This window comes from Stomoxys calcitrans, chromosome 5, assembly GCF_963082655.1.
Source record: "Stomoxys calcitrans chromosome 5, idStoCalc2.1, whole genome shotgun sequence".
In the NCBI taxonomy this organism is placed as follows: domain Eukaryota; kingdom Metazoa; phylum Arthropoda; class Insecta; order Diptera; family Muscidae; genus Stomoxys; species Stomoxys calcitrans.
The window spans coordinates 25,540,151-25,564,673 of record NC_081556.1 but is presented as its reverse complement, the minus strand read 5'-3'; the positions used below and the strand labels follow the sequence as shown (position 1 = coordinate 25,564,673).

Here is a 24,523-nt window from a genome sequence, read left to right as displayed (position 1 = left end):
TACGGGATCTTCTATGGATGCCAAATGAAAGGTTTTAAGGAGTAGACTACGGCGATTTTTTCTAATTTTCATTTTTATCCAAAATAAAGGATGAAAAGGAGGAGGAGGATGAGTATGAAGAGATCACACCCTGGAACTAAATCGAGCCCATATTAAATATACTCCTAAAGGCATTCAAATATGATTGCCACATCCAAGCGGCAATCCCTGGGTAGGGCCAAAAACAATACCCCATTGGCATTTTTGGTTGCAAGGGATTGAGGGGCCTTTGCCCCAGAAACGGACATAAGAATTTCGTTGCTGGGCTCAGAACTAAGGAATGCGCCCACTAAATTGCATTTTCCCCAAATTTCGTCATTTCGTTTGTAACACCTCAAAATATTTATTGGGTTGCCCAAAAAGTAATTGCGGATTTTTTTAAAAGAATGTAAATGCATTTTTAATAAAACTTAGAATGAACTTTAATCAAATATACTTTTCTTACACTTTTTTTCTAAAGCAAGCTGAAAGAAACAGCTGATAACTGACAGAAGAAAGAATGCAATTTCAGAGTCACAAGCTGTGAAAAAATTAGTCAACGTCGACCATATGAAAAATCCGCAATTACTTTTTGGGCAACCCAATATAATAAATATTCTCAATCATCTGAATATTCACGATACCATTGGAGCGAATGAGGCTATCCGCCTGAAATTTTGCATATATACTTTTTATTGTGGGTCGTTTGCTGCTCAATATTGACCATATTGGGGAGATTGTTATAATTTATACAAAACATAAGTAAAAACGTGCTAAATTCGGCCGTGCCGAATTTTGGGCACCTGTGGCAGGATTCCGCTAAAAATGTACCCTTACTAACTGAGTTTGTATTGAATTATTTTGTAGCAAGCAAATCGGGAATTCGGACATCTGTATTTACATCACCATATTGACCGATTCGGGTAAAACTTGGCAGTGATGGATAGATTTAAGGGTCAAATTTGGTCCAAATCAAGAATTTGGAATCGGTTTATATGGGCGCTATATCAGTTTATAGACAGGATCGTCCTTGGTATGAATGTTGAAAGTCATAACACAAGTCTTTCTTTCGAATTTCAGCCAAATCGGATGAAAATTGAGGCCTCTAGGAGCTCAAGAAGTCAAATCCGGGGATCGGGGAATATCGGGGGCTATATCAGCTGGGATATATATGATTGGTGACTAAATGATCTATCCAAAATTTGTACATTTTGGTACCAACTTTCCATACTTTCTTTACAGTGGACCTTGAGGTCTGAAATTCGACATTTAGGTAAAATTTAAAAATATATGATGGATGACCAAATGATTTTTTCACAATTCAAACATTTTAGTACCAAAATTGGTATTACTTGGTTCTTTCTTTATAGATGACCCTAGAATTCTGAAATTCTACATGTAGGTACAACTGAGTAATAAATGATGGATGACTAAATGATTTCTTCAAAATTCGTACGTTTTGGTACCAAAATTAGCACCATTTAATACTTTCTGTTCAGAAGGAGCTCGAGGTCTGAAATATGGCATGTAGGTACAACTATGAAATATATACCGATGGGTGACTAAGTGTTCTATTAAAAATTCGTACACTTTGGTACCATTTGGAACTTTCTTAATAGATGGAGCTAGAGGTCTGATATTCGGCATATAGGTACAACTAAGAACTATATGATCCGTTTATATGGGCGGTTTATCAGTTAATACGCCGACACAAGTCTTTGTTCCAAATTTCTGCCAAATCGGATGAAAATTGAGGCTCCTAGGGGCTCAAGAAGTCGAATCCGGTGATCGCTTTATATGGGGGCTTTATTGAAATCTAAACCGATATGACCCAATCCCCAGCGACCTACATCAATAAGAAGTATCTGTGGAAAATTTCAAGCGGCTAGCTTTACGCTTTCGACCGCTATCGTTATTTCGACAGGCAGGTTGAGGGACGGACATGGCTAGGTCGACTTAGAATGTAGTGGCGATCCAGAATATATATACTTTATGGGATCGCAGTTCAATATTTCGAGGCTTAAGAAATGGAATGGCTAGATTAGTATATCCCATCCTATGGTGGTTGGTACAAAAAAATTTAGGCTTAGTACTTAAAAATTGCTTCGTACTGCGAACGTTTCTAAAGTGATTATTAGGCCAACTTTTTCCTGGACTGGGCTTTCAAAATGTTCGAAAACTGACCTTACTCAAAAAATGAATGCAACAACACATTTTCAAATATCCATTGCAGGATATTCATGTTTTTTACTAAAATACTAAACAATTTTTGTTCTGTGATAAAAAATTCAATGAAATTTTTTCCAAACTAAATTTTAGTAAAAGTTTTTCCAAATGCATACACAATTTTAATGAAGATTTTTCTTAAGACAAAATTTTAATGCGATTTTTATATAGAATTTTTCATTCAAAAGTTTTTTAAAACCAAATTAAAAAACAAATTAAACACAAAATTTCAAGGACATTTTTAAAGGCAATATTTCGAATCAAGTTATTAAAGGCAAAATTGTATTGATATTTTTCGAAAATTTTTCTAAAGGAAAATAATATCATTCCTAAAGACAAAATTCGATCAAATTTTCTTTAAAGACAAAATTATTATGAGTTTTTTTTTAAATACTAATTTTAATAAAATTTTTTCTTAAGACAAAATTACGATCAATTTTCTCCAAAGAAAAAAATATCTATCAAATTTTCTCTAAAGATAAAATTACCATGAAATTTTTTCTAAGCATAAAATGTCAATAAAATTGTAACTAAATTTTTACTTAAGACAAAACTTCAATCAAATTTTATCTGAAAATAACATATTAACTAATTTTTTTTTAAATAAACGGACAAATTTTAATAAATTTTTTCTTAAGACAATATTTCAATAAAATTTTTCTAGAGCTAAAAATTCAATGACAAAATGTTAATGAAATTTTTTTTAAAGACAAGATTTCAAATAAATTTTTTCTATGAACTATATTTTAATGAATTTCTTTTGTTTTATATTTTAATTTTTTTTTGTGTTGAAACTTTTATCGGAGTCGAGGCAATTTTTTCGACTCCGACTCCAGGGAAAATTTCTTAACTCCGACTCCGCAGCCCTGATGACGACGATAGCATAGGTAAACGCATTAAAATATAGGGTGATTTTTTTGAGGTTAGGATTTTCATGCATTAGTATTTGACAGATTACGTGGGATTTCAGACATGGTGTCAAAGAGAAAGATGCTCAGTATGCTTTGACATTTCATCATGAATAGACTTACTAACGAGCAACGCTTGCAAATCATTGAATTTTATTACCAAAATCAGTGTTCGGTTCGAAATGTGTTCATTCACCGTAACGTTGCGTCCAACAGCATCTTTGAAAAAATACGGTCCAATGATTCCACCAGCGTACAAACCACACCAAACAGTGCATTTTTCGGGATGCATGGGCAGTTCTTGAACGGCTTCTGGTTGCTCTTCACTCCAAATGCGGCAATTTTGCTTATTTACGTAGCCATTCAACCAGAAATGAGCATCATCGCTGAACGGTGAATGAACACATTTCGAACCGAACACTGATTTTGGTAATAAAATTCAATGATTTGCAAGCGTTGCTCGTTAGTAAGTCTATTCATGATGAAATGTCAAAGCATACTGAGCATCTTTCTCTTTGACACCATGTCTGAAATCCCTCGTGATCTGTCAAATACTAATGCATGAAAATCCTAACCTCAAAAAAATCACCCTTTACAATGAATAAGAATGAATGAAGAAGCTCCACCGAAGAAGTCTTTTAAAGAAGGTTGTCAAAAAAGTTTGAGAATTATTTTTAAATGATTAAAAACTTTTCTTTAGATATACAAAATTTGGCAAAATCTTCTACAGAAGTGAAATGTCGACATGTCGATTTAAGACAGATTGTAATAACGTTACCGCTTAAGCGATATATAGGTACTTCTATACTTAATACGATTTTTCTATTAAACTAAATTTTAATTATGATAAAAAGTATTATTTATAATAAATTATAAATATAAGAAAAATACTAATTCTCCCCGACGGGGAATTGAACCCCGGTCTCCCGCGTGACAGGCGGGGATACTGACCACTATACTATCGAGGATGTTGACAGTGCAGCGTTTATTACTAGCCAAGTGTATAGCAACACTGGCTATGAAATAACGTATAGATGCATGTGTGCCACTAAACTCAACATTCATCATTGTCTTTATGAACATTCTTATCAACATGTTGTAGTTACTAATACAACATGCTGTCTGTGTAGTCAACAGATGGGTTGTTTTGTTTCATAATGGCTTTATATTATACCCACCACCATTGGGTGGAAGGAGGTAGATTCATTTTTACCCAGTCGTTTAACAACATGGTGTATAGAAACATTCTAATCAACATGTTGTAAACAAAAATTTGCATACATGTGTATGTGCATTTATTTATGATATGTAGTCCCAAAATTCTAAGACGATTGTGCGATGTCAGTTTGCCAGACTGTAAGGCTTGCCAGATGCCCAAAGCAAAAAAAAGTTACAAGTCCAATAGAACAAGTAGGGCTTGGCCTAAATTTCTGGAAAAAACCCTAAGTCAAAATCCAGTTTTTATTTACATACAATTAAGTGTTGAGTAAAGCCGGCTTTTTTATATCATACACCAAAGTAATACCAAAGTAATTGCGGATTTTTCATATAGTCGGCGTTGAAAATTTTTTTCACCTTGTGACTCTGTAATTGCATTCTTTCTTCTGTCAGTTATCAGCTGTTACTTTTAGCTTGCTTTAAAAAAAAAAGTGTAAAAAAAGTATATTTGATTAAAGTTCATTCTAAGTTTTATTAAAAATGCATTTACTTTCTTTTAAAAAATCCGCAATTAATTTTTGGGCAACCCAATAGTTTAAAAGAAGTCATGAAGGACAATTTTATATGATCCGTAAATACTTTTTACCGATTTGTAGAAAAATTTTTATTTGAGTAGAAAAGTTCTTAACTAGCTTGCTGTAGTCATGAGATAAAGATTGTGCAAAATTTTGGAAATGTTATTTGATAAATTTGCTTGCTGGGCATTTCGAGTGGAAATCGCTCAAAATATTGCATATAATGTGAGCCATTATTCTTACATAAAACCAAATGGGAAAAACTTGTATCGAGGAGCTATTTGTAAGGAAGAACCTATTTCACCCAATTGAAGTAGGTTTCGTCTATTGGCCTCAACAGTCACCTGAGTTAGGGATCCCAAGTTAGGATGAAATGACGACTTTTCGACTTTTATTACAATAGTCGACTTTTATTACAATAGTAATAGTCGAATTTTCGACTTTATTTAAAGACGACTTATGCAAAAAGTAGACTTTTTGTTAAAAATTAGCTTTTTGCAAAAGTTTCCACATTCCCATTTACTTTCCCTTTTTTTAGTTGAATTAAAACCTGAAATGGTCTAAATATCCTGGGCCACTGTGCGTCGTTTACATTTTGAATAGTATGTTGTTTTAGACATCTCGAAGTTTGTGGCGAATATAGTATAGATCGGTCCATGTTTAGAGATACATTAGACCATCCAATGCTATAAAGGGGAAATATTTTATTGCGAATTGATAAACTCTACCCTCCTTTTTTCGTTTTCGTTCCCAACAAGCAGAATACAAAATATTGGGTTGCCCAAAAAGTAATTGCGGATTTTTTAAAAGAAAGTAAATGCATTTTTAATAAAGCTTAGAATGAACTTTAATCAAATATACTGTTTTTACACTTTTTTCTAAAGCAAGCTAAAAGTAACAGCTGATAACTGACAGAAGAAAGAATGCAATTACAGAGTCACAAGCTGTGAAAAAATTTGTCAACGCCGACTATATGAAAAATCCGCAATTACTTTTTGGGCAACCCAATATTATGACAGTCGGTTTGCGATAACCTGTGCCGACATGGATGTAGTGCTTTTAAGTAATCCAGTTGATTATTTTAGGTCCTAGCATAAAATTGGCGGAAGATCAAATATTTAAATTCTTTAATAACAGTTTTGACATAATTGCCAAATCGGAGTTACCCTTATGTTATAGTTCAAATCGCAATGTATTACCTATCAATGCCCTGTTAAAAGGACGTATATCGATTTATCATATCTCAACGTGGTTATTCTTTTGCGCAAAAAGCAACGTTTCCATTACAAAACCTCTAGTAATTAATCAATTGCATATGGCATGCATCAGATACCTATGACACGGAAGAAATGCTTTCCACAAGAATTAATTACAAACCCTTAAAAATGCATTATTGCACTCCGAGAAAACAACTCCCCTTAAGATAAACAACAATCAAGCATATCATTATTTATGGCCATTATGGCAGCAGTTAATATTAAATGCAACTTATTAATCATTTGTTATTCGGTACTGCGAAGGGACTCAATTTACAATTTTTCTGAGGCTCATTAAAAAGCGAAAAGCGACCAAAGCCCTATACAACAGAGACCAACAAAGATAAGAGAGTGAGACCGAGAGAGAGAGAGAGAGTGCCAGACAGAGTAAAGGAAATGAAGTTAAGTTTTACGTTATCATATCCTTTGTCGTGTTTGGGGACTATTTTGTAAAACACATTAACAGGATTAACTTTGCCGTGTTGCCGTTGTCCTAAGTCCTTTGGTTGACAGCAAAAAGTTGAAAATGTCAACGACAGCCGAGTAAATAACTTTTCACTATTTGTTGACAATGCCATAAATTCCCGGAAAAAGTATGAATGAATGAAATGTTCAAAAATGTTTTACAGAAAATAAATGTGTTTTTTTCTATTCTTTCTAGCTTATGGTATGTACGTATGACCATGTGGGAAGGTTTGCTTGTTCGTTTTATAAGGATAATAACCTTTTTTTCGTGGCATTGTCAAAAGAAAAAACTTAATTTATATAAAATGTTCAATCTCTTTTTTCTTTCTTAAGGATATAAATAAGACTCTACAGACACGCAATGGTCAGGAAGTGATTCACTTTTTTTGTGGGGGGTGTATAAATTAATGGGGTACGGAGATTTCATTTACCAACAAGAGGAGTAGCCTTTAAATCCTTTATGGAAGAATATCGATGTGAAAGGTGATTTATATTGATGAAGGAAAAACGTGCAGAACCCATTTACCAATGGGTCTAATGTTTTAGAGTTTCAAATTTTATGGATCCCTTTATTTAAAGATTGTCTGACCTATAACCCAGTATTACATTATGGCATTATCGGTTTCATATTCAAGTAGCTTTTCATCCAAGAAAATCATTATACTGTTGAATTATATTATACAATGAAGCTTACACTCATTTTATCCATTGTTTCTTTTGCAGAATCAAAATTTCTCCTGAACTTGATTCTCGAAGGAAAATCAACTGTCTTGTCTGCCAAGCTTGTGGAGTATCGATCGTTATCTCCTCTTCTTCTTAATTCTATAGGGTATATACTCGTTTCTTGATTAACATTTTTCGTTTCTATCGTACTATGGGGACAATTAGGAACATTTCCATTATGACCAGTTCTGTGGATAATGTGATAAGGAGATTTGATTCACAATGTAGAAGATGCTGGACTGCTGTTCTTCTCTACTATCCCAATATCACTGGGGCTAACGCTGTGTGGAAGGGATCGTATCAGCTTATAACCCGATTCGAACCATACTTGAAACATTATTGGAAGTCATAATAATTTATTTCGTGCAAAATTTCATTAATACCATATAAAAATTGCGCCCCTAGGGATTTCAAGGTGTAAGGGATTATGCTGGAGAGAAGAAGAATCATAAAATGTCGGAAATCCGAAAAAATGATTGATTAGCCACTCGATCGTCAATGTAACGAAGCATTTTTAATGAAAATTCAAAGTTTAGGTTGGAGTCCCTAATCGACCGTGCAAAACAAACGAATGAAATGAAAACCCATTACAAATGTATCATGACAAGTTGCGGGTCGTGGCCAATAAACCAACAAAACTCACATAAATTTTATAGACAGTTCAGTGACATGTGTAATATCTGGCTAATAAATGCCTTTATACATTAGTGAAAATTACTGTGAAAAGTTTTAGACATTGCCGTATAGCATGAAACATCTCTAAAAGGCCATTTATAACATCTGCTATGGTTTTATCCATCACTCAAGGAACATGTTGTTATCTAACATAGTTGGTAGTTCTGTTAGGTAGGTCCTTGTTTTTGCAATATTGCAAAAATATGATCACAGAATGCACTTGTTACGTGTCCTTGGTCTCACTGTAGATAAAGGCTATGAATAAGCATTCCCTGGTGTCTATGGAACCACCCCACACTAGGCATAGAGGAGGCTACAAAAGCAAGCATCAGTCCCATTTAAAAACCGTGAAGGAAATCTTTTTGAAACATTTTACTAGTACAGCCAATATTGCCCAACCACAAAAATTTGTCTTCGTTAGCACACAAACACTCCACAAGCATTCATAGGATGCAGGACATTAAGGGTAGAATAGAGCAGAAGAGGAATTCTTGCCAACCCTCGCATTTGTACCAGAACACACACACCCATTGAGATTATTGCATTTTGAGTCATAATTTAATAAATTGTATAAAATATTTATTGCTTTACCGAAGAGTTGTTGCAGACCATATTCACTCATTCCCTTTTATTCTGTTCCCATTATCCACAGAATGGTGGAAAATTCGATTATACGCAGTGTCATTGAATTAACACGGTACGATTGATAGAGTTTGGTAGTAATCAGGCTCTGGAACAAGTGTTGTTAGACGGAATTTGTCGGGATCAACCCTTAGTACTGTTGCGAGAAGTTAGTAGAAATAGAAAAAAAGCTCCACGGATATCTTTGGGTACTTAATCCAATTAATTTCAATGCATTCAAATCAATATTTTGTTCTATTCAAAGTTGATCATATTTCAAATATGTATTACCGATTTCCTTTTAATGCTATTAGAGAAAAGGCAGGGTCTTCTTGGTGGGTTAACCCAAATTTCGTCTTACTTTGCATGAAAATGTTATTTGAACGCCGATGTGGATAATTTCCATACCGATGTGGTTAATTTCCAAACATTCAATTTCTCATATACACGCAACAAATAATTCGTTTCACAAAAAGGAAATTTTTGGACAAGTAAACTTCTTTTGTGACAAATGTTGGTCTTTGTTTGTGATGAAAGTGCATGTTTTTTGAGTTAAATTCTCCCAAAAATTTATTTATTTATTTGAGTCTATGGAAAGTAAAAAATTCCTTACAGACTATTTTAAAAAAAGAAGTGCAACATTTATAAATTTCTTTTGGATACGTTCTATCCTAAAGCAATGTACACCATAATAAGGACTCCAAATAAATGCTGCATATTCAAATTTTGACCCAACAAGAGACGTATAGACTAATTTAAAAGAATGCAATTCTTTTTCACAAAAGCCAATAAGGAATGAAATTAATATGCATCATGAATGTAAATTTTGAGTCTTAATTTCATAAACCCTATTTAAAGGCCGACCAGTTATGGAATGAATGTGTAAAAAAGGATTTTGTTTAAAGTATGAAATAAAGTAGCATTTATCAATATTAACATCAAGAAGATTAAAAGTAAACCAACTCACCAATTAACTATATCCAGTTGTAGTCGAATAATATCTGTAATGGAGTTAATACGTCATCAGCGTAAAGTAATATATTTGACCAATTAATAATAAGGAATACATATCATTTATAAATAAATAAAGAGTAAATTTATTAAAACACTACCTTGGGGTATTCCAGAGGTAGCTTGAAAAATATAGAAACATAATAACTTCGATTTCTCAGACAGCATGCTAACCATCTCAAAAAAGTCGAATGAAAACCAAACGAATGCAATTTGTGAATAAGTAAGCAAATTGAGACCTTGTCAAAATCCTTAGACAAATCCATATATACCGTGTCAACTTGATAACCTGACTCAAAACTCGATAAGCAGTATTGTGAAAAAACAGTCAAAATTGTAACATTAAAACGGCCAGGAACAAACCCATGCTAAAAAGTTGCGTTCTTATCGATTTTACTAAAAATTATTTTTTTCAAATATAATGTCTTACAGACATTAGACAATCTGGCATATAGTTGCAAATATTCTCTTTTGCACCTGCCTTAAAAATAGGACTTTGGGATGCCAACTTCCAATTATCGATGAAAACGCCTTGTTTCAAAGAATTAACATACGATATACCAATGATAAGGAATTTTAATAAAGAAACCACAAAAACCCTTGTTATCGACTCTGAAGGAACACTTCAATTTAGAAATTTCAAAATGAATATCATATCAATAGTTAAAATTAAATTACCTAAATCAATAATTGAATCAGGTAAATCCGCGTAACTAAAAGTTTCAAAATCAGAAGCAAAAATAGAATTAAAACCAGTAAGGAAAGGCAAAAGTCGGGCGGCGCCGACTATATAATACGTTCTTCTTTCTATACATGGAACATATCTTGAAATCAATTTAGACTTTAATTTTGCATACCTATTGAAATATTAAATACAATGTTGTCAGATTTTCTTACGATAGGACCTAAATTGTGGCTACTACAGTCTTAAAGGGCCATATCGGAAGAATGATATATAAGGGAGCTATATCTAAATCTGGTCCGATTTTGACAAAAAGTTGTATACACATAAGGGCGTCAAATAAAAAACCTCTTGCTTAATTTTGTAAAGATCGGACCAAAATTGTGGCTTCTACAGCCTTTAAAGACGATATTGGATGAAAAATATACATGGGAGCTATATCGAAATATGGTCCGATTTGGACTAAATTCGGATTTGTAGAACAAAATATTGGTTTTTCGGCAGCGATATCCAAATATAGATCGGTCCAAGACTTTAAATCGACAGATCGGTCTATATGGCAGCAATATCCAAATCTGGACCGATCTGGGACAAATTGAAGAAGGATGTCAAAGGGCCTAACACAACTCACTGTCCCAAATTTCTACGAAATCGGTCCATATGGCAGCTGTATCGAAATCTGGACCGACTTGAGCCAAATTGAAGAAGGATGGGGAGTTGCCTAACACAACTTCCTGTCCCAAATTTTGGCAAAATCGGACAGTAAATGTGGCTTTTATGGGCCTAAGACCTTAAATCGGCATATTGATCTACATGAGGGCTATATTAAGATATAGTCCGATATAGCCCATCTTAACTTAACTTAACTTTACAATTCCCGACAATGAAATAAAGTCTTGGCAAAATTTGTTATACATTAAAAATGTTCTCCAACAAAGTAGTATTAGTAGTATTTCGTTTGTTATATCATACTGCAAACCACTTACTATGCGATAAGAATTTGTGCCTTGGCATAGACTATGATAAGACAAGTTATTATACACACAAAAATCGTTGTTTCATGACTCACTTTCCAGTTTGTGATCTGCTATCCTCTTTAAAAAGTACCAAGAGTTATTGTACACACAACCATTTCTCAATGAATTCGCATTAATGACCATGTTGTAGATCGCATAAAATTCTATCGGACACTAGATAGCTTAAGCTAGTATTCAAAGAAGGCTTGAAATGAATTGAAATGTAGTGCTAGATTAAGATCCTCGATAGTATAGTGGTCAGTATCCCCGCCTGTCACGCGGGAGACCGGGGTTCAATTCCCCGTCGGGGAGTAATAGACACAATATTGGTACCATTTGTTACACTTTTTTGCTTTGTGAGTTGTAAATAAAAAATAAGGGGTTTAGGAAACTTCGACATAAGGAAGAGACAATTAACTAATCTTAGTCGTTTCTTTTAGTTGTTTTTTTTTTCTCCAAAGTGGAGTCGAGCTGATTGGCCATAAGAATTATCTTAGATGGGAAGATTTGATTATCGCTCAGTCTTCCAAAATGATGATAATGAGCAGAAACATTGCACAGATTCTTTTTTTGCCCATAAGTTTAGGAAAAGGTGGAAGATGGGCTATATTGGACTTGTCCATAGTGATATAGCTCCCTTATAGACCGACCTCCCGATTTAAGGTCTAAGGCGCATAGAAACCGCTTTGGTAAAGATCGATCATTCAAAAGCATAATGGATAAGAATTGTTATGCTATTGGACATATATCAGGTTAGTCGATTCGAGCCAAACTTGGCTTGGATATTGGAGTCTTCTCTGAGGATGACATTTCATTTGAACCCCATATTTCCATAGTCGGCAGGAAGCTACCGTAGCGCAGAGGTTAGCATGTCCGCCTATGACGCTGAACGCCTGGATTCGAATACTGGCGAGACCATCAAAAAAAATTTTCAGCGGTGGGTTTCTCCTCCTAATGCTGGCAACATTTGTGAGGTACTATGCCATGTAAAACTTCTCCCTTGAATAGGTGTCGCACTGCGGCACGCCGTTCGGACTCGGCTGTAAAAAGGAGGCCCCCTTATCATTGAGCTTAAAACTTAAATCGGACTGCACTCATTGATATGTGAGAAGTTTGTCCCTGTTCCTTAGTGGAATGGTCAAAACTCGCAATTGCATTTCCATAGTCGGCAATCATGACCGGTTTGGGGGTGTTTTGGGAGATGGAGCGGCCACTCATTGACTTGACCTTGAAAGTATATATCATAGTCGTGTTCTACTTTGAAATACCTCTTATTTGAGCCCCATATTGCAATGGTCAGCAAATTATTCCTATATGGGTGGTGTTATGAGGGTGGAGTGGCCCCATAGACAATTTTCCGAATATTGATATCAAATTCGTGCTATACTCCCAAAGACCTTTCATTTAAGCCTCATATTACTATGGTGATAAATTTGTCCTCTTTGGGCGATGTTTTTGGGGAGGAACGGCCTCCTAAATACTTGATCCCACATTTGGATATCAGATTCGTATTCTACACTCAAATAGCTTTTATTTAAGCCCCATATTGCCAGGGTCAGTAAATATGGGGTATTTCAGTAAATGGGGGTATTTTGGGGAAGTGGTGGACCCCCAGAAACTTGGTCCCACATTTGGATTCAAATTCGTATTCTACTCGTAAATACCATTAATTTGAGTCCCATATTGCCATGGTCGGTAAATACGTCCGATTTAGATGCGTTTTGGGGGTTGGGGTGGTCCCCCTAACAATTGGATATCAGATAAGTTTTCTAATCTTAAATACCTTTAATTTGAGGCCCATATTGTCGTGATTGGTCTATATATATATTTTGTAGGTTTTGGGGGTGGGGCGGCCCCAGATACCCCATTCGAAATTTGGATACCAAATTTTTGTTTTTAGGTTACTATAAGAGATCACACAAAGTTTCGCTTGAGATCTAGCGTTTCTGAAAATTAGGGTAAGGGGGAGGGTCCGCCCCCTCTACAAATATCAAAAAATGTAGTACTAAGATAAGACAATTAAGCAGGTGCCTGCAATAAAAAAAATAATGTTGGACAAAAAAAAATATTATGAAACTTAAAAACAATTATTGGAGAAATGAAATAAAGAATGCATTAAATTATTGTATTTTTATTTTCGAATTCACTGACACATTGGCAATCATACCAGAAAAAATATTAAAAAATATTTAAATCCAACATATCATAAATGATTCCTTTAATAAAGTGTATATAGCACCATGTCATGGTAGTGAAAAAAAAAAAAAAACTATAAAAAAATTTTTCTTCTTTTTAACTACATACCTAAGCAAAAACTTTTGTTAAACATTTCCATCCATCCCCCTCCCCCATTTTTTTTAAATATTTCAGAGACTGCTATATTATATGATCAAACAAAATTTATTTTTTTAATTGACTGTTCCTTTTTTAATTTGCTTTATAATTATATTCATCTGTTCAAAATGTTGCAACAATAGCTAATTTGTTTAGCCATTACAAAAGAAACCACCAAACAAATTGGCCTAAAATGTGGCTAACAGCTGTGTAAATTTTTGAAAAGTGTTGATTTTCGCCAAACCAAAAAGCAATAATGGAAACTTTTGAAATGCACATGTTGTAAAAAACAACTGTCACTTAGCTGTTATGTGAAAATTGAATTTATTGATCTCACAATAAACGACAATATTGTGACATTGTTGAACCAACCCCATTTATCATGGGCCACAGCATTGACTCTTTATAGGGCCAATCTATGGAGGAAACGCTTCAAGAGCATGAAATGAAGGGTTGATCACACTTAGCATTTCAGTTTTGTATTTTTTCGCTTCTGGAAAAAGAGCGAGTGTAATTCATAGGCAAGGATTCATATGAAATGGGAATTATTTACCACACAATACCAGGTCCTTGCTAATTTATGCCTAAATATTGTATTTTTTCTCTATCAACCTAAAAAAACAAACTATGGTGATTTCGTACCATGCCTCTGTTCTCCGGAAAGGGTACTAGTTATGCCATTGTGGTGGTGCTGATGATGTTGTTGGGCTCTTGTTCTATCGAGAATTAGAGTTGGGTATTACGAACGTTTATGTCTTTTTATTTGCAGTTTAGGGAGTTACGCAAAATTTATGTGTCTGGTATCTTAACAAGAACATGCGACCAACCCCTTGGGTGTTTTCCAATTTTTCTCTTTTTTTCATCTTTCTACTATCGTCTAACAAAGGCAAAAGGGGAAAGCTTACTTTGTGAGCCTGAAACAAAGGCAAACAAAGAAGTGTTTTGAGAAATTCTTAACCGCAAACTTATATTTACATTTATACTTTGGATGAATCGAGCTAAGGAAGTTGCCAATGAGAGTGGCAAAGTAACAACAAAAAATACACTTAACCGGGCGACAAAAAAGGGAGGACATAGACTCATAAAAACGAGTTGGGACAAAAAACGGCTCAAAAGTGTCGGCTAATGACAATTAATGGGGATTACAAGGAAAAGGTTACAAATGAGATACAAGAACGTCGGAATTGTATCTTTTTCCTGTGTTTTTTCCCCAAAGTCAACAAATCTGTTAACACACGGGAAAAATGAATGTATTTTATTTAAACTGCATTAAAACAAGTGTTTGGAATTCCACTACCTGAATACATTGAAAAGAGACTCATCATATAAAAATTTTGCACACATATTGGGACATCACAAAGAGCACTACGTGCCAAATTTGGTAAAGATCGGGCCAAAATTGTGCCTTCAACAGCCTTAAAAAGCAATATAGGATGAAAGATATATATGGGAGCTATATAAATCTAATCCGATTTTGAAATTTTGCACACATATTGAGACGTCACAAAAAGCACTTCGTGCCAAATTTGGTAAATATCGGACCAAATTTGCGCCTTCTAAAGCCTTAATAGGTCAAATCGGATGAAAGTTGTATATGGGAGCTATACCTTAATCTGAACCGATTTAGATGAAATTTTGCACACGTATTAAGACGTCACACGAAACATCTTATGATACATTATGTAAAGATCGGACCAAAATTGTAGCTTCTACAGCTTTAAAAGGGCACATCGGATGAAAGATATATACGGGAGCTATATCTAAATCTGAACCGATTTCAATGAAATTTTGCACACATATTGGGACGTAAAAAAAACACTTTATGCCAAATTTTTTAAGGATCGGACCAAACTTGTGCCCTTTACAGCCTTAAAAGATCATATCGGATGAGAGATATATATGGGAGCTATATATATATCTGATCGGATTCTGATGAAATTTTGCACACATATTGGGACAATACAAAAAAACACTTTGTATAAGGATCGGACCCAAATTGTAGCTTCTACATTTTTAAAAGGGCACATCGGATGAAAGATATATATGGGAGCTATATCTAAATCTGGACGTATTTTTTTCAAAATCAAAAGCGCTCGTCCTTGGGCCAAAAAAGAGACTAACGCAAAATTTTGTGAAAATCGGACAACAAATGCGACGTGTACCTTGAGGACGAGAATACATGGACAGACAGACAGACGGACATAGGTAATTCGAATCAGGAAGTGATTCTAAGCCGATCCGTATACTTATCGATGGGTCTAGCTCTTCTCCTTCTTAGCGTTGCAAACAAATACACAAATCTATAATACCTCAACCACAGTGGTGGTGTAGGGTATAAAAATATCGTGTCTGGTCAACTCTACTATGCATTTGAAATACCAAAACACCTACGATCGACAAATTGCTAATTCTATAATTTAAAATATAAAGCCCAAATTTTCACTTGATTTGGCTGGAATTTGGAACAAAAACCTGTCTTATGACTTATAACATCAGTGCCAAGTTCTATCCGAATCCGTCAATATGGTGATTTAGGCCCCCCTAAGAACCGATATCCCGATACGACTTCTTGAGACCAAAAAAAAAAATTTAAATGCAAACTCAGTTAATAAGGGTACATTTTTAGGGGAATCAATGGTGGTGGATACGCAAATTCAGCCCGGCCTAACTAAGCACGCTTTACTTGTTTTTTTTTTATACTAAAAATCATCCTTGACGGATTTTCTTCAAAATTTCCCACAAATTTACAAAAAAAAACTTGGTTCTATAACTTTTTTACCATCGGCTTTTAAAGAAGTGATAAAACGGATGAAAATTGAGGCTTCTAAGGGTTTAAGAACCCAAATCGGGGGATGGGTTTCCGTATAAGGTGGCTATATTCAAATCTGAACCGATAAGCCATGTAAAAAGAGTTTGATTGTGGGAGGTGATGCTATTGCACATCACCAAATATGGGGAAGTTCGGATATCTACGAAGGGCGTGAGCTGCTTATCGACTATATTATTATGTGCAATCTCACGATTTGAAATAAAGGGAATTAAATCGACCTTTATTACCAGAAACAGGCAGGAGGTAATAGATGTGACCTTTACCAACCATGGCAGCCGGTTGTACGTACCAGATTGACCCGATGAATTCCTTTATCGGCAAGGGCCTGAACGACTCGCATGTGTCAGCATGTCCTAATGCCGAGCAAATGTCCAAAAATCGACCGCCATGGTGCACCCCAGAAGTGGTTGGTCTATGGAAGGGCTGCAGAAAACATCTGGGGCCACTAGGCTAAGGAAGATTCTGTACTCGAGATTTATTCTTGTCTGTCTTAATCGTGTCTGATCCGAAAATTTTTGGGCGATAAGAAGTTTCGACTCCTTTAAGTCGCCAGGCCCTGATGTTGTACCATAGCTTGAGTTACAAGCTGTGAGTGATAGACTGGTTCCATGGCTTAGGGAGATATATTGTACTATGCTTGTATCATCATGTTATATATACATGTGGGGTGGAGGGACACACAGATCATTTTCATTCCGAAAGTAGGAAAACCTTACCATACGAAGGTGAAAGATTTTTGTCCTATTAGTCTGTCATCTTCTATGCTGTAGACTCGCCCGTATTCGGGCGTTGTCCCAATATGTGTACACAAGGCTGAGCTAAGAAAATAAATGGGCGAGCTGAGAAAGTCTCCGAACAAATCCTGGTGTGAACACTCCAAATAATGTGACCCTATCTAGACCTGAGGAGGTCTACCGGTTTGCTGTCGCTGACTGGAACAGACGTCTAAGTATTAGTGTCCGTCATGGCAGGTCACTGTTTGATCGGGAAACATGGTGACAGACTGAAGGTTGCAAGTAACGGCTTTTGCAGAAACTGTGGGGACGTTGAGAAAGTAGAGAGTATAGAACATCTACTGTGTGTGTGTCCCGCAGTGGCAATCAGAAGAAGTTTCACCTCAGGTTCTCATTTCATTAGAGGATTTAAACATCTCCACGTTGTTGGGCTTTTTAAAGTGATTTTAATGGTTTAACGGTTGGAACTCGAAGGCATTATCCTTCTCCCCTGGTATCACATTGGACGAAATCGTCTGAGTCTGGGGGTGGACTGCCACTTTAAGCTAACCTAACCTATATACCGATAATGTTCTCAACTCTTAATTATTGAGAAAATGCTCATACTTTTAGCTTAAGATATAAAATTGTTTAATTGATCCATATGGGCGATCTATGAATAGTCGAACCCCAATGACTCTTGTCTGGTATTCACATTTGTATAGAGTCGAAATCTAAACTCGTTTGTGTAGGAAAATTGCGAGATAGGTTTTTATATCACGAAAGGCCCTCTTGGAGAAGTCAATCGACTTTAAAACTAATAAAGGGTGATTTTTTTGAGGTTAGGATTTTCATGCATTAGTATTTGACAGATCACGTGGGATTTCAAAAATTTGTGCAAATATGCACAAATTGTTACTGGAAGTCGTTCGAGTACTTTGTTTGTCAGCAGAAGGAAGCGAGAGTGTGCGAGCAACCAAAATTTTGAGATTTTGTTGCGAGTTTGCAAAGGAGGTCTTTTTGCCAGCACCAATTTGCAGCATTGAACAGATGTTTTCTGAAAACCATATATATAAATATATAAAAAAAATGGGAAAAGAGAATAAAGGCTATTCTTATTATCCACTAAATTTTTAATTGTTTCTGAAAAAGTATGCAAATAGACCTATTATTTGAAAAAAAATCAAGCTCAAAGTGCAAATATACCCGTATTAGCTTGTAAAGGGTGATTTTTTTGAGGTTAGGATTTTCATGCATTAGTATTTGACAGATCACGTGGGATTTCAGACATGGTGTCAAAGAGAAAGATGCTCAGTATGCTTTGACATTTCATCATGAATAGACTTACTAACGAGCAACGCTTGCAAATCATTGAATTTTATTACCAAAATCAGTGTTCGGTTCGAAATGTGTTCATTCACCGTAACGTTGCGTCCAACAGCATCTTTGAAAAAATACGGTCCAATGATTCCACCAGCGTACAAACCACACCAAACAGTGCATTTTTCGGGATGCATGGGCAGTTCTTGAACGGCTTCTGGTTGCTCTTCACTCCAAATGCGGCAATTTTGCTTATTTACGTAGCCATTCAACCAGAAATGAGCCTCATCGCTGAACAAAATTTGTCGATAAAAAAGCGGATTTTCTGCCAACTTTTCTAGGGCCCATTCACTGAAAATGATTTGCAAGCGTTGCTCGTTAGTAAGTCTATTCATGATGAAATGTCAAAGCATACTGAGCATCTTTCTCTTTGACACCATGTCTGAAATCCCACGTGATCTGTCAAATACTAATGCATGAAAATCCTAACCTCAAAAAAATCACCCTTTACAAGCTAATACGGGTATATTTGCACTTTGAGCTTGATTTTTTTTTCAAATAATAGGTCTATTTGCATACTTTTTCAGAAACAATTAAAAATTTAGTGGATAATAAGAATAGCCTTTATTCTCTTTTCCCATTTTTTTTTATATATTTATATATATGGTTTTCAGAAAACATCTGTTCAATGCTGCAAATTGGTGCTGGCAAAAAGACCTCCTTTGCAAACTCTCAACAAAATCTCAAAATTTTGGTTGCTCGCACACTCTCGCTTCCTTCTGCTGACAAACAAAGTACTCGAACGACTTCCAGTAACAATTTGTGCATATTTGCACAAATTTTTGAGTACGCGAACAATCTTAATAATGATAAATGCGAGAGAGTTTGCAGGTGATGTAAATTTATTCTCAGTTAAAACTTATCCTCGATAGTATAGTGGTTAGTATCCCCGCCTGTCACGCGGGAGACCGGGGTTCAATTCCCCGTCGGGGAGTAAGAATGTATTCATCTGTGATTTTGAAAAATTTACTTTTGAAGCTAAGGATAAGTAAGTTAAGATTTTTTGTCAAAGCTTCGTTAGACAATATCAATATCACTAGAAAATAAAATATTACGTAAAACCCTTTTTAGGTTAATAACTATTTTAAAATATTTTAAACATTATAAAATAGCACACTAAATATATAAAAAAACAGGAGTGGGTTTTCAAACTCCCCGACGGGGAATTGAACCCCGGTCTCCCGCGTGACAGGCGGGGATACTAACCACTATACTATCGAGGACGTTATCCTGCCGTTAGAATTCTCGCAATTTGGTCCTGTAACACGAAAGGGGGTTGAATTGTAAAAGGAAATGTGTATTTCAGTTATGTTTATGCAAAGCATGAACTTGTTTTTACGCTCTTTATGTTTATTTTGTTCTACAGAATCACTCATAAAGTAAAGCATACGTTTTGTGTATGTATGTTCGCTATTCTATCTTAGGCTTAAAACATGCTAAGAAACTTCAAGGATTTTATTACATAAGGGGTTCTAGCACATGAAAAACTATTTGTTTTTCTTTTTCAAAAAGCAGCATTATTCTTTCCAATCTTATCCTATTTTAATTGGTTTAATAAATTTTGTTTGCCATCAATAAAAAATTTTAAGATGAATTTTTAAATTTTATAGCTTTATGCCAATTAAATATGTATTAGTTTCATGTATGAATACAATGCTGCATTGTGGTTCACTGCGCTATTGTTCAAATTATAAACGAAATATGCAAGGATATGCTAATGCAACTGCGGATATGGATGCGATTTTATATTAACTCTTAAAAGAGTTGTACCTAATATGCATGGCACAACAAAAAGTAAAGGACATATTTTGTCTGCATTGAAGGAGAGCTACAAACACATGTAGATTGCACACACTGTTGCTTTTCATATACTAATAGCCGTTGCCGTAGGCTCAAAACCAGTAGGATGATTTTTAACTTTGATACTCAAAAATTAAAACTCTTTACGATGTGATTTTCTTCTTCCTGTAAATTTGAAATGGATTTATACATACTCGTACGATACTAATTTTTTGTTATAAATTTTAAATGGTGAACTTAGTTTATATCTTTTTATATAAAGATATAAAGTTCTTTAGTTCACAAAGGACATTTTTTTACACGATTTGGTCAAACAGGTCAAAATCAGACCATGTTTAGTTATAAAGGGTGATTTTTTACCTATTATCTTTTTGGCAATACTGGTTTTAAGAACTCACGCAAGTTACGTGTTTTGTTTCACTGTCAAACATCTTCAGTTTGGTCTATAATTTTACCATGAATCGTCTTATAAACGAACTACGCTTGCAAATTGTTGAATTTTATTACAAAAAGCGTGCTCCGTTAAGAAAGTTCATCACGCCCTCCTTCCATTTTAAAGACAAAGTTCAGTTTTGGCTTAATGGGAACGAAAATAAGCAGAATTGTCGATTTTGGAGTGAAGATCAGCCAAAAGCATAGCAAGAGCTACCAATGCATCTAGAAAAAGTCATAGTTTGGTGTGGATTATGGGCCGGTGGCATCATTGGACCGTACTTCTTCAAAGATGGTGCGAATCGTAAAGTAACTGTGAATGGTGAACGCTACCGTGAGATTATTTTGTTTACCCAAAATGCAAGAGCTTGACTTGCATGTGTGGTTTCAACAAGACGGTGCCACATGCCACACAGCACGCGTAACAATGGACTTATTGAGAGACGAGTTCGATGAACATTTTATTTCACGTTTGGTCAATTCACCGGTCAATTAGCCGCCGGCGAATTAACACCTTTAGACTATTTTTTGTGGGGCTATGTCGATACAGACAAGCCCGCTGCAATTGACGCATTGGAAGACAACATTGAAGCAATTATTCGTGAGATACCGGCCGAAATGTTGGAAAGAGTATGCGAAAATTGGACTAAGCAGATGGACCATTTGAGGCGCAATTCAACATTTTCAACATTTGCATGAAATAATCTTCAAACATAAAATTATATGGACCGTGCTATCGATTCAAAAAAATGATTTCATGCATTTCTCTGAATTTTATGATTTTTTTTTTAACTTTCCTATAGCTCTTAAAAATAACCCTTTTACCATATAGATTGATAAAAGTTATTAAGCTTATTTGAAACCTAATTTTTACGCGATTCAGTGCAAATTTCTAACAGTGTGTTATATTAGTCTTTTTTATTATCGTGCCAATTTCACTCCAAGTCGCAAATTGGATATAACTGCTCAGTAAATCGATTTCCCTATTGGACTTCTTAAGCTCCTTTAAGATGTATTTTTATCCATTTGTGCAAAAATGTCCACGCAGTATCTATTGGGTAGTTAACACGGCACACATTCCAATCATCATCTTATAAATAGATAGAGCAAATGGTTCAGCGCTTCGAATAATATATCAAGCTGGTCCAAATAGCATTCACGAGCATCTGGAAGCGGTGAAAACCACTGAGTGAAAGCCGTTTATGAAGGCCATCCTCCACCCAAATCAACTGAAAGAGCTATCCTCCCTCATCAAACCAGAGTAGGTTTGGTTCAACTAATTTCCAGCATATGAAGCCGCCTCTACTGGGATAGGATTCATGTCAATGTGTAAGATGTTTTGGCAAAGTTGTTAAGCTTTAAGACCTTTTTTGTTTTGCAAGTTAAGGAAAGTTTTTTATTGCATTTCTCCAAACGTTTCATCAATTCTATCAGACTTCTTCAGGGGATTTTTAATGCAGAATATTAATTTTAACCGTTTACATCAATTTTTGATTTTTAAACATAAAAATCAAAACACGACTTTTACTAATATCACAGATTATAAAATGTTCTAGATGCTAGAAGTTCAGCAAGTCACCAGGGAGCACATGACATTTATATATCTACCCACCTAATACTACACGGTCAACTACCAGATCTTTCTGGGGCGCTTCTTCCCAGTTGCAGTGTTCCTAGATCTGGATATTTAACAGAACCCAATATAGTGTAAATTTTAAAAAAAATATTTGAGAAAAGAGAGAGTTCACTGGCGAATGAAATTGTCCATGACAACAAATCACGCTTGATCTACTTACATGCCGCTGTTATTGCGTGCTATGGCGCTCTTGGGTTTGGCACCATGCATTTATAAGTGTAGTATGCAGTTGTGATGACCTGTTGTCTTTTAGATTATTTGTACGGTATGGCCCAATAGGACATTGGCATGCTAACGATGTCCAGTGGACTATCTTTCGAAATCGCGATAGCATTTTAACAAATAAGGCTACGGCAAGCAAGTAGCTTTTAAAGGTCCATATCACGGTTACTTCCCTATGGGACTCCTTGAACCCTTCGACGCATAAAGTTTTGTCCGATTTGACTGACATACCAATTTTTTGGTTCTAATATTGGTGCGCAAATAAATAAATTAAAAAAGAAATAATTACCTAAAACTCAAACTTATGTAACATCCTCGATAGTATAGTGGTTAGTATCCCCGCCTGTCACGCGGGAGACCGGGGTTCAATTCCCCGTCGGGGAGAAATTACTGCTATTTTACAGGCTTTGAAGATAGATTAAGCAAAGAAGATAGGCTATTACAATGAGATCCTTATGAAGATTTTATTTCGCAGATTGTCTTTTATCTGTCACAGAACCTTATACAAAGTTTATTATGGGCTGTTTGAGAATTAATTCGTTCGGCGAAATATGCATTGAAAACCCCAAACGTATTATCTAACATCCTCGATAGTATAGTGGTTAGTATCCCCGCCTGTCACGCGGGAGACCGGGGTTCAATTCCCCGTCGGGGAGAAGTTGGTACTATTTTACAGGCTTTAGGGCTAGATTAAGCAAAGAAAATAAGCTATTATACACGAGAGGCCTTATGAAGTATTTTATTTCACAGATTGTCTTTTATCTGTCACATTATTTTATACAAAATTCATTATGAGCTCTTTGAGAATTATTTCGTTCGACAAAATATACATTGAAAAACTCAAACGTATTATCTAACATCCTCGATAGTATAGTGGTTAGTATCCCCGCCTGTCACGCGGGAGACCGGGGTTCAATTCCCCGTCGGGGAGAAATTGGCACTATTTTACCGGCTTTGGAGATAGATTTAGTAAAGAACGTAGACTATTTCAAATGAGATCCTAATGAAGTCTTTTATACAAAATTCATAATGAGCTGTTTGGGAATTATTTCATTCGACAAAATATGCACTGAAAACCCCAAAACGTATTATCTAACATCCTCGATAGTATAGTGGTTAGTATCCCCGCCTGTCACGCGGGAGACCGGGGTTCAATTCCCCGTCGGGGAGAAATTACTGCTATTTTACAGGCTTTGAAGATAGATTAAGCAAAGAAGATAGGCTATTACAAATGAGATCCTTATGAAGATTTTATTTCGCAGATTGTCTTTTATCTCTCACAGAACCTTATACAAAGTTCATTATAAGCTGTTTGAGAATTAATTCGTTCGGCGAAATATGCATTGAAAACCCCAAACGTATTATCTAACATCCTCGATAGTATAGTGGTTAGTATCCCCGCCTGTCACGCGGGAGACCGGGGTTCAATTCCCCGTCGGGGAGAAGTTGGTACTATTTTACAGGCTTTAGGGCTAGATTAAGCAAAGAACATAAGCTATTATACACGAGAGGTCCTTATGAAGTATTTTATTTCACAGATTGTCTTTTATCTGTCACATTATTTTATACAAAATTCATTATGAGCTCTTTGAGAATTATTTCGTTCGACAAAATATACATTGAAAAACTCAAACGTATTATCTAACATCCTCGATAGTATAGTGGTTAGTATCCCCGCCTGTCACGCGGGAGACCGGGGTTCAATTCCCCGTCGGGGAGGTATACGAATTATTTTACAATAAGTTTATTCTTATAAAACCCGAAATTGTTCAAATATTAAGACAATTTACAATTAATTCCTACAATGGTCAAAAGAATCGTCATTTTTCATTTCCATGAAAT

The 24,523-nt window shown here is 35.4% G+C and overlaps 8 non-coding genes across 8 annotated transcripts; all 8 read left to right on the top strand.

Moving 5' to 3' along the window:
• The first annotated feature begins 11,574 nt into the window (after positions 1-11,574).
• Positions 11,575-11,646, top strand: Trnad-guc (transfer RNA aspartic acid (anticodon GUC)). The gene has a single exon. It is a non-coding gene; the product is annotated as a tRNA-Asp (tRNA).
• A 7,807-nt stretch (positions 11,647-19,453) lies between these two features.
• On the top strand, positions 19,454-19,525 carry Trnad-guc (transfer RNA aspartic acid (anticodon GUC)). Its single transcript has one exon. It is a non-coding gene; the product is annotated as a tRNA-Asp (tRNA).
• A 3,468-nt stretch (positions 19,526-22,993) lies between these two features.
• Positions 22,994-23,065, top strand: Trnad-guc (transfer RNA aspartic acid (anticodon GUC)). The gene has a single exon. It is a non-coding gene; the product is annotated as a tRNA-Asp (tRNA).
• Positions 23,066-23,265: 200 nt separating this feature from the next.
• Positions 23,266-23,337, top strand: Trnad-guc (transfer RNA aspartic acid (anticodon GUC)). Its single transcript has one exon. It is a non-coding gene; the product is annotated as a tRNA-Asp (tRNA).
• A 203-nt stretch (positions 23,338-23,540) lies between these two features.
• Positions 23,541-23,612, top strand: Trnad-guc (transfer RNA aspartic acid (anticodon GUC)). Its single transcript has one exon. It is a non-coding gene; the product is annotated as a tRNA-Asp (tRNA).
• A 167-nt stretch (positions 23,613-23,779) lies between these two features.
• Positions 23,780-23,851, top strand: Trnad-guc (transfer RNA aspartic acid (anticodon GUC)). Its single transcript has one exon. It is a non-coding gene; the product is annotated as a tRNA-Asp (tRNA).
• Positions 23,852-24,052: 201 nt separating this feature from the next.
• On the top strand, positions 24,053-24,124 carry Trnad-guc (transfer RNA aspartic acid (anticodon GUC)). The gene has a single exon. It is a non-coding gene; the product is annotated as a tRNA-Asp (tRNA).
• Positions 24,125-24,328: 204 nt separating this feature from the next.
• On the top strand, positions 24,329-24,400 carry Trnad-guc (transfer RNA aspartic acid (anticodon GUC)). The gene has a single exon. It is a non-coding gene; the product is annotated as a tRNA-Asp (tRNA).
• Positions 24,401-24,523: the final 123 nt, after the last annotated feature.